Here is a 10,853-nt window from a genome sequence, read left to right as displayed (position 1 = left end):
AAAATTCACCTGTTGGAGCCCTAACCCCCAAGGTGATGATATTTAGAGGGAGGGTTTGGGGGGATCATTAGGTTTAGATGAGGCCATGAGGGTGGGGTCTCCATGACGGGATTAGTGTCCCTGTAAGAAGAGATCAGAGACCTTACTTTCTCTCTCTCTCTCCTCTCTCTGTGTCCCTCCCTTGTGATGATACTGAAAGCCAGGAAGAGAGCTTTCACAGGCACAGAGTCTGCCAACACCTTGGTCTTGGACTTTCAAGCCTCTGGAACTGTGAGAAATATATGTCTATTGTTTAAACAACCGAGTCTATGGCATTTTGTTATAGCAGCCCAAGCAGACTAAGACATCATTGTTCTGAACCAACTTCTAGATTCAGGCTCATTCTAAAGACCAGGCTTCACTAAATGGCCTTAAGATGTTTCATTGTTTTACCCACTGGTATGTTACACGACATCTTCATTCCTGGTTCTACAAGGTAGTGGTGAGGACACGTGTCCCAAGGCACATCCACCACAGACAGGGGAGTGTCCAGGAGAAAAGGGGTGGGATGGGCAAAAGGACCCAGGTCTAATGTCCTGGAGGGGATGCTGATTGGTTGAAGGAACTTCCAAAGGATGCAGCATGTGAGTGTGGAGGAAGCCAGAGCTGCTACTGCCTTAGACACAGGTTTACAGAGGTCAGAAGGGGAGGAGGGCACATGGTGGAGAACCTGTGCCCTTGGAAAGTTCGACAGGGAAGGGTGAAGGGGATACTGAGAGTAAAAACTGCTAATATTTACTGAGCTTTTATTGGTGCCCAGAATGACTCTACAAACTTCACACTTATTCTTAGAGCTCACAAAAAAATTCTATGAAATGGGTGATTATCACCTCCATCTAACAGACTAGGAAACGGAGACTCACAGAGATGAGCAGGGCTCAGTGTCACGCAGCTGCCACGTGGGTGGAGGGGACCCTGACTGGGGCTGGACCTCCCGGCCCCCCATGTGAGCCCACCATTACAGCCCTGACCCTCGGCTTCCCCTGTGGTCAGTGGGGCTCATGATGGCTGCCCAAGAGGGGCCTGGGGGATTCAACGGGTTGGGGTGAAGAGCATGAATGTGTTTTGGAAAATGACGATCTCTCCAAACATCGGAAGCTGTGATAGTTGTTCTCATCTCTTCTATGGAAGAGAGGTTACTCTTTGATCAGCTGGTAGAGCATCCCAGGCATGGCACCGTGGAAGCTTCTCTAAATCAAAGGGGACTAGTGGCCGCTGGTCACACAAGTGGAGTTGAAGCCTCAGATGCTCACTGGCATGAGTCACGGTTTTGCAGGCAGGTGACACTGGCAGTGAAATGCTGAGAGGATCTAAAGAACACCTGCCTGCCAGGGAGGCCCCAGCCGCTCATCTTCCACAGTTGCCCCCTCAGCGGCCGGAAGCGCCCAGATGAGGCTTGACAGCCTCATCCATCTTCAGCGCGAGGGCGCGGTGCTGCGCTGCCTCTTCGGTGGGCGCCTCGCCCTCTTGACCGTGGCAGCTGCCTTTCCAACGTCCTCACTTAGAACATGGGTGGTGAGGAGGGACAAGAGACCCCCAGGCTGCTTGGGGCCACCTGCTCCATGCTTGTTTACAGATCTCCTCGTCCCCGCACCTCCCCCAACCCCCTGCCGTGCTGGGCACCAGGAGCCTTCTGCGTGCTCAGCAGATGTTTTGTCCATGCTGTCTTCACAGGTTCACAGGCAAAGCTTTTTTCTTTCCCTTTTTTGATACCAAGAACCCCCAAACAGCTGTCCAATCGGCTGCATGCTGCTAAGAACACATTCCCTCTGCAAACAACAGTTTCATCTGCAGCTGTCCTCAGACCTGATCCCCTCCTCGGTGCCCCACCCCCGGCCTCTTGCCAAAAATGTCCTCAGGAGAATGCCAGAGAAACTGAAGCTGCAGATGCATTTTTTTACCAAGTTCTGCAGCCTCTTGAAACTCAACAGGGTCCTTTGTGAAGCTCCGGCTCACCCAACATGGGGGGCCTCTGATTTCCCCACCATGTGGTGGCCCTGGTGCCTAAAAGGGTCATTCTTGCCATTGAAAAAACCCAAGAGAAATTCTAGGAAACTTGAATCACCTGAGTGTAACCTCTCTGTCCTGTACCTATAGTTGTCTTTTCTTCCTGACTCTAAGACCTGGGTGTGAAAGTGTTTCCTCTGTGATCAGAGATGTCAGTAAAGCCCAGGATGCCCAGACAGGGAATATTTCAGAGAAGGAGGACTGTAAAGAGGCCAAGAAGGTGTGCGGAGATGATGTTGAGAGGCCCAAAGCCATAATTCTTACGCCAACCTTGAAACGGCCGCCATCTTCCCCTGTGCCGTGGACAAGCCTTCCCATCCACTCCTGCTTTGGAGCTCTCGTTCCTTCTCTCCATCACTATCCATCACACTCTGAACCTGGGCCTTGACCCTCCCCTCTTAGGGTCAATTGGCCCTGGAGGCTGAGCTATAGGCTTGGGCTTGACATCTTATTCAGTCCAAGGAAGTTTTCTTTTTCTCTCATGGATGCTGTAATTGGCCTATTTGCAAAGGGCATAAAAAGAAAAATATGGATAAGATCAGAGTCATCCATTCTCAACATTGGAAAACCAGCTTTAAACCCTGTTCTATAAATGGAGTGACTCTATTCTTGCTCTGGGATACAGCAGACAGAACATGACAATATCTGTCGCTCTTGGACCTGGTGAAATGGACAAAGCACTGGGCTTTGAATAAGGACATGTGGGTTTGAGTTCCAGCTTTGCCAGTGGTCAGTGTTTTGGGAAAGTCACCGACCTTTCTCTTTAAGTACCTCAAAAATAATAGACATAATCATAATAGCCACCACTAACGTCACCTGTGCGTCTCAGTTAATCTTCACACGTTGGGAGGTAGGTGTCTAGGGTTCAGGTGTGAAAAACCAAGGGCACACAGTGGGGCAGTAGGGGACAGGATACTTAGGGATCTGCCATTCCCAGGGGTCCTTCTGTAACCACACCCCAGGAAGGCACTGATGAGTCTCACAATAGAAACCACCAGCGATCAACAAGAGGCACTTGCCTTCCAGCTGTCAGCCTTGACAGCAGCCCTCAAGGTGCTCCACTCAGCAAAGGGGGAGACACACACCCATGTCTCTGGATTTGCGCTGCTGCCTCAGACCCAGCCTCCCCCCGCCATCTCCATCCTGCTTTGCTGCGCATGCAGCTGGTGCTCTGCTCCACATTCTTGTCTTTTCTGAAGGCTCCTCTCAACAAAGGCCCTGTTCTCCACCCAGGCTCTGCTATTTCAAGTAAGTGCTTCTCCTGGTTCCACACATCTGTGGTGGTTTGTGCTGTGTCAGTTCAATTTACCTGGGAATTATTTACAGAATCCCCTCCCCTGTATTGCCCTGGGGTAGAATTGGCCCAACGAGAAATTTGCACCAGGTCTGAGCTGCAGAAGCAAAGCACTGACCGTTACCAAGGGATTGGATAAAACAGACACGACGATGGACAGAACTGCCTGGTGGGGCTCGGCTTGTCCTGATTCTACTCTGTGTCCAGTTCAGCTTCCAGACTCTCAACTCTGCTGACCAAGAACCAGCTTGGGTGCCTAGAGTGGTAGCTACACAGAGAAACAGCTTCCCCTAGATCTTTCCCCAGACTCCTCCACCACAACCCCTCTTCTGTGGCCGGTCATGCTTGTCTTTTCCGATGGACTGGTTGGGGATGCTTCTCTGATCTTCCCATCCCCCTTCCAAATCTTCACTCCCCCAGCTGCTCCCAGAGGCATGGTAAGTCCAATCCTCTCCCGTTAACATCCACTATAGCCCTGCTTCCTGCCCATGCAACACCCCCAAGGCTTCCCAGGACCACCAAACAGGAAGGGTAAAGAACATCACGAGATACCCTGGGTACAAAAGAGAATTTATTTTACTGAACTGTTTTTATAACAGAAAACTCCATCTTGGGTTATTCTTGTCACTGCATATTCTTCAAAATGCAGAAATCCCTTCATGAGACCAGCAGAAACATTTCTCAGTGCCTTACTTTCTGAAACCTTCCGGGTGATCCGTCAAGACAAAATAGACCTGAGGGCTAAAGCCTAAATCAGGAACTTTCCCCGCAGAGATGAATGATTCCTGACACGTGCGGCTCTCCATAAATGTCAAACGATGTCGCAAAATTCTAAAATGATAATTACCTAAATTCACTCTCAACATCGAGGGCTGGCAAAAGAAAGGGCCGATGGGAAATGAAGAAAGAGAAGTTACAAAATCAACTGAGCCAGAAGACACCTCCCCCGAGAGGCAAGGAGGCGGGTTATGAGAGGAGACGGTGGACCCTTTTGAAGTGTTCTAGAAGCGCCCAGGGTCTAGGTGGCCAGCACCCAACCTGCAGTGGCTGTAAAGAGAGTGTGTCAGGTGACAGGTGGGCTCCCACACTCCTGGGTGACCTTACCTGGTGCACGGGGAGGGGCCTTGAGGAGAAGGATCAGGAAACAGGAAGGAATTAAAGTGTCTCCTACCAGCCCTGGAGATAAACCTTTTATAGGGGCAGGCTGAGCAAGAATTTTTTTTCAAAGTTTGTCCCAGAAGAACAAAGAAGTCATTCTATTCCTCTATTACATGGTGGGGTGGCGGTGGAGGCAGAGGGAGGAAACTTCTACTCAGAGCTTTCAGGAAACTAAGGCAGCCTTTGAAATTCCCATTTGGAATTTAACCACCAACATTTGTATCTGCTCGGTGACGCCGGGACACCCAGAAACCCCAAAATGGCTGATGGGACGGAGCCACAAGCCACCCCACATGGCGCAGATGAGTGATGTCGAGAGCAGATGCCAGGTGGGGAGCCCCGGCCCCGGGCATGACACCAGCAGAGGCAAGTATGTAAAGAGGGACATTCTGAGGCGACAGGAGTTTGGGTTGCCCAGCGCATCCAGGAGAGTGGAGGGAGATGAGACGGATTTAGAAGGAGGGGTCACATGGTGAGGGACTCACAGGTCCTGTAAGGAGGGCAGACTTGGTCCTGAGGGCTCTGGGCTTCATCCACCGACCATTGGCATCCTTTACGTGATCAGGCCTGTTTCTGGAGGCCAGATTTGCTCAGAAATAATACCACTACTATTTCATCCCTGGGTTTTTAAATTGTACCCCAAAATCTTGAGGCTCCAAGTGTCATTCTTCTTTGGGATTAGCTTGTTAGCAGAGGTCCAGTCCTCTGGTCCAGTCCAGATTTATGGAACATCTCTCCCTGAGAGGTCTGGCAGAGCAGAGGGGCTGGGCTCCCCGACCCAAGCTATAGAGGGAGGTTCCAAAGGTGAAGCAACACAGAACCGCTGCCCTGAGTCAGAGCCCCAGAGGAGCCAGAGCTTGTCCAGAACTCGGCTTGGGTGAAGAGGGAGGAAATCTCAGTAATCGAAGACATAAAAGCCCACTTGCAGGGTCTCCTGGAGCCGAGGCCCTTCATCTGCACAGGGCAGGTGCAGATCATCTCTGCGATCACAGGAAGTCCTACAGGACGGAGCCACGCTGGACACTGACCTCTCCTATCACAAGCGATACAAAACACACCCATGTTTGAAATCATCTCCCCACACCCCACGTCGCCTGTTGCTTTTCAACAAACAGGGAATTCTGGAAAAATTCTGGTATCCGGGGACCCTCTTTTAATTGGCCTGTTTGATGTCCAGGAGCCCAGTCTCCTTTTCTTACCTTGTTCATATCGGTGTGTTCATGTTCCATACATGTCTTACATGTGCGTGTGTATCTACATGTGTGTGTACTCACACAATAAAGCAGGGTTCTCGTTCATGCTTCACCCGAGGCCGAACTAAACCATTTCCTTTAAACAAGCTGAAAATTTTCTCATAGTTTCCAGCGAGGAGGCTGAACCAGCTCACTGCCCATGCAGCGCACAGTGGCCATCCTCCTAGGGCCTCTCCGGACCTTGTCTCGTTTCTGTTCTGAACACAGTAGAGTTGCAGCTTGGGGATTCTAAAGCAGGGGTGCAGGGCACAGGTATGGCTCAAGGTAACCCCTGGAAAATCTCTGAAATGACCCTGGAAGGCGATGCTACATTGAGCCTCGCTACGTACACCTCCACTTGTTCCTCCTCCAGCACTAGAAAATGGTCACCTCTTCACCCAGCAGCTGGGGAAAGATGGGCTGGAGGTCCGGGATCCATTTGTCCGAAACACAAGAATCCTAATAGTTGGTGAAGCAGCTCCTTCCTGGAGAAACAGGTGGGGACCCCAACCAAGGAAGCAGCAAGGCTGCAGGAGGACCCGCTCACCCAGCAGGACAGCAGTCAAGGCAAGACAGGGACCTCAGCCTAGGGCGCAGGATGCAGAGACGCCAAGGGCACACATGACGTGCCACCCCTGTGCTGCTGCTGTGCCAACCGCCCACACAGAAGCACAGTCACCCTCACACCACACCCCCCTGCCTCCCAGAGCCAAACTCCTGCCAGGCCGCTGGGCTGGGTCTCCAGAGTCCCGGTTGCCGGGCATCCACGTGGGCAACGTCGGCACCACAGAGGTAGAGCCTGCCCCCATGTCCTTCCTGTGCCGGCCCCGCCCCTCACCAGGTGGAGAGAGTATCTCCCTGTGACAAAGCAGGCGACGCCACTCTCAGTCTTAAGAGGAGATGAGTCCTTTTTTCCAAGTACCTGAAAATAGAAGTGGCACCAAGTCGACATTGCGGGGAGTAAGTAAAAGGGCAAGGGCACCAAGCCGGGTGTTCAGGGGCCAGGCCCAGGGCTCTGGGTGAGAATGCCCCGCCAAGCTACGTGACTCAAAGTTGTATTTTGTTTTGTTTTGTTCCCGTAGCATGAGGGAGGAGAGTGAGTGTCCACAGGAAGGTGATGGAGAATGGGATTGTTTCTGCACTGATCTGTGGCAGACACTGGGGGTCTCTCATCAGAAGGGGATCCACGGAGCCACATTACATGATCCTAATCACTGTAGGATTAAAAAAAAACAATGTTCACTGCCTTAACGCTTCAAACTTCATATGAAGATTAAGTGCCAATAGGAAAACACTTCTATATTTCCATCCAGATGTTTTCTGTCCCAATCAGTGATTCAGGACAGCTAGGGGCTTAATATATTTCTGTTTGCCTTGCTTTCGTAGTACATGGTTTGGAGTCCAGAAAACATGTGCTTGGAGTATTTTTTTATATTCTTATATTTATAGTCTAGAAATGATTTTGAGATTGGGTTTGCAAGTAGCACGCACACCCCACTGAGCTGGAGCACACTGTCAACCCCACCACGTGAAGGTGTGCTGGCATCAGCCTCAGAGTACAGCCATACCTGCCTTCACTTGTCACCGAGGAAGACTTGGAGATTTCAGATGGATTGTTCGTTAAAAAGTATCCCTTGAAACTGCTCAGGGCTGCAAATCAAAATTTTATACAGACTGTGCAACCAATAAAACTTTTTAAAAATAGTATGCTGAATGTAACATGATGTAACTTTTTATATAATAAAAGCAATATGTTTATATGTTAATCATAAAATCATCATATTGACTCTAGGATAAGTAAGTGTTATCAATTTAACCTAGTATACCAGATAGTTATTAAAGTCATAAAATATCTCCTTTTTCAGTTTTATAGATTGAGGTCTCTGTATAAGAATGTATTTGAAAATAGCACCAGTGACTTAAAACAAAAAGAAAACTTGAGAACCAGAGGAATAGTCCAGTCTCCCCATTTTACAGATGAGGAAAATGAGGACGAAAGAGAAGAATTAGTGAGTCGTAGAGCAACTTATCAGCAGAGTTAAGACAAGTGTGGTAGCTTCTCTCTCTGAGTCCAATAAGACTTCTTCTGTTTTAACCAACTGCTTCTCTCCCCTAGAAGCTCAGAAATGAGCTGGGATTTCCAATTCACTTCTGAAATAAAAGTACACAGAGAAGCTCTGTGGTATGCCTAACCACAAATAAACAAAATCTTAACATAAAATAAAATAATTTTTAAAAGTTGTAAGGGCTAATTGACATACAATTCTTCACATAGCATGTAGACAAGCAGCCAGACCCAGGCCTCTACAGCAAACACGAGCCACCATGGGAACAGACACCCTGCAGGCTCAGAGCACACAGTTCAGCTGTGTCCTTGACGGCAGGAATCTAGGCCAGCAGGCAGGGAGTCAGTGTCTTCACCCCAGCTTCATCACCTACTCGTTAACTACCTAAGGCCACCGAAACACATTTGATCTGGATAAAAAAACAAAAGAAAGGGGAGGAAGGAAGGAAGGAAGGAAGGAAGGAAGGAAGGAAGGAAGGAAGGAAGGAAGGAAAAGAAAGAAAAAAGAAAGAAAGAAAGAAAGAAAGAGAAAGGAAGGAAGGAAGGAAGGAAAAGAAAGAAAAAAGAAAGAAAGGAAAAAAGAAAGAAAGAAAGAAAGAGAAAGGAAGGAAGGAAGGAAGGAAGGGAGAAATGGCCACGAGGGAAAAGGCCATTTTCTCTCTGAACAGGCAAGGAGGGTGCCTGGGAGTGACAGAGGGAAATAAGAGGAAGAATTAAAATGGCACAGTGATAAAGCTGCAGGTATAAAAGGCTGTTTGAGATCCTTGTACGCCTCTAATACCTACTGTCTACTGGCGGCTGCCTGTCTCTACAGCTTGGGAGAGGCAGCAGGGGGCTGTGACCACAGCCCAGCCGAGGTCAGTACACCTGGCCCATGGGCTGCTCTGTGACTGAGGGTCCTGTGACCCCCCAGCCCTATAAGTGACGGAGGCTGAAAACACCTAAGGATTAAAAGGTGCCTTTAGATTAGTAATTCTGTGTTCCTGAATTTGTACAACCACAAGACAAGGGAAACAGGACAGAAACTGCTACCTGCTTTGCAGGTCAAAGTTATGGACCTTTCCTAAGGTTGGACGGGTAGTTGACAGTAAAACAAGACAAGCCCCCAGCTCTCCCCCGTCCTGCTCTTTCCATCACAACTACCAGAGGAGGACGCTCTAACTGACAAGGAGCTCGCGGCTGATCAAGTTAATTTATCATGTAGGCTGGAGAGCTTGGGAAACTTACATCAAACAAGCAAAGAGGCAAACAATCAGCAGAATAACTCCACCTCTGAGAGGCAGGGTTTTCTCCACTCTCACTGGACTTTCTGTGACCACCCAGGTGGCTCCGGGTACCACTGGCAACCTGCCTCCTTGGTTTTTGCTCTGCTCCTGTTTACCTGTTTCATCAAGAAGGGGGCAGCATGTCTGTGCCTTGCTGGACATTAATAAAGATAAGAGAGGCCGTAGCTACCAAACAGAGTTTGCAAAAACCCTCCCTGGTTTCCCTGGCTGCCGGGCTGCGTGCGCAGACATACAGAGCCACTGATGCAGGAGCTATTATCACCGTGCGATTATTGTCATTGTAATGCCTATTCAGCGGCCCCTTTGTAAGTTCCTAGAGGGCAGGGACCGTGTCTTGAGCTGCTTTCATGAATTCATGCCTTCCTGCTCCCATTCACTGATCCTACAAACGTTTATTGAGTGCAGCCCTCACTGAGCCTGCCACAGTCCTGGGGACACAGAATACATTGCATCCTGGGTGTCCTCAGCGGCACAACCCTGCCCTGGCTGCCAGCCCTCCTCCCGTCCACCCTTCCAGGAAAGGAGCACCAAACAGGGCGCAGGCTCTGCTGTCTACAGCAGCCGTGAGGCGATGAGGCAACGGGTACATCTTCTTCTATCCACATCTTCACTCCATCTGAACTTCTACAGCGGGCCCATCTTTCTTTCATAATGAAAACAACAATCTAATGAAGTTGAGTTTTTAAACCCACAATTTTAAACCTACCTTTCTACTTTCCTAATCCGTAGCTGGCCACTTGGGGATGCACAAATACGGATGCGGGGTCCCACACACAGTGAGTGTGACCTCATTGGCCGGGGCACTGGGAGTCTTCAGAGCCCCCAGATGATGTGAACGCGTGGCCAAGTTGAGAAGCACCATTCAAAGACAGGACAGAGGGACGAAAGCCTCAGGCTCGTGAGCGGGGTCTGATCTCGGATTTCTCTGTGCATCTGCCCGTGTATGGGGGCCCCCAAATCCTGACTCTCTCTGTCCTGAGCCCATGCTTCCCACCAGCTCCCTGAGCCCAAGATCACTGTGCCTTTCCACCCACCCTTGTGTCAGGATGCCTCCTCTGCGCAGGACTCAGAATACGCCGCTGTCACCTCCAGGCCAGGTAAGGTTCAGAACTCTGGCCCAGCATGGCGCATCTTTCTCTTTCTTCTGGCTTCCACCCTCTGGACTCCAGCACCTCACCCCCCGCTTTACTACTCCCCTCACTGTCGGGTACACGCCACTCCCCTTCCTGGTGGCAACATGTCCTTCAGGAAGGGGGACCCTGTGGAGGTATCAACACTCACGGCCATACGGGGGCTTCAGGAGATGCCAGGAGGGCCCGTGAAGGGGTCCCAGAGCCTTCCTGACAAACAGCAGAGATGCACGCCCACACCCATGTCCTTGAAGTTCATTCCCAAGGTCATGCAGACAAAGAAGACTCCAGGAATATGCAAATCAAAACAACGAGGAGGTCCTACTTCCCACCCACTCGGGAGGGCGAGCTTCATTTAGAAAAAGGAACGTAAGTATTGTCAAGGATGTGGAGAAATGGGAACTCTTGTATGCAGCTGGTGGGAAAGTAAAATGGTATATACCCACTTTGGAGGCCAGTTCCTCAAAAAACTTCCATCGAATTGTCCCATAACTCAGCAATTTCACTGCAAGGCACATACCCAAGGAACTGAAAGCAGGGGTCAGATACACGTATGCATGTGTCCATAGCAACGCTATTCACCACAACCTAAAGGTGGGAACAGCCCAGACGTCAGATAAATGGATACCTTCATGAATAAAT

Source organism: Delphinus delphis, chromosome 15 (assembly GCF_949987515.2).
Source record: "Delphinus delphis chromosome 15, mDelDel1.2, whole genome shotgun sequence".
NCBI classification, from domain to species: domain Eukaryota; kingdom Metazoa; phylum Chordata; class Mammalia; order Artiodactyla; family Delphinidae; genus Delphinus; species Delphinus delphis.
Note: the sequence above shows the minus strand (reverse complement) of the source record.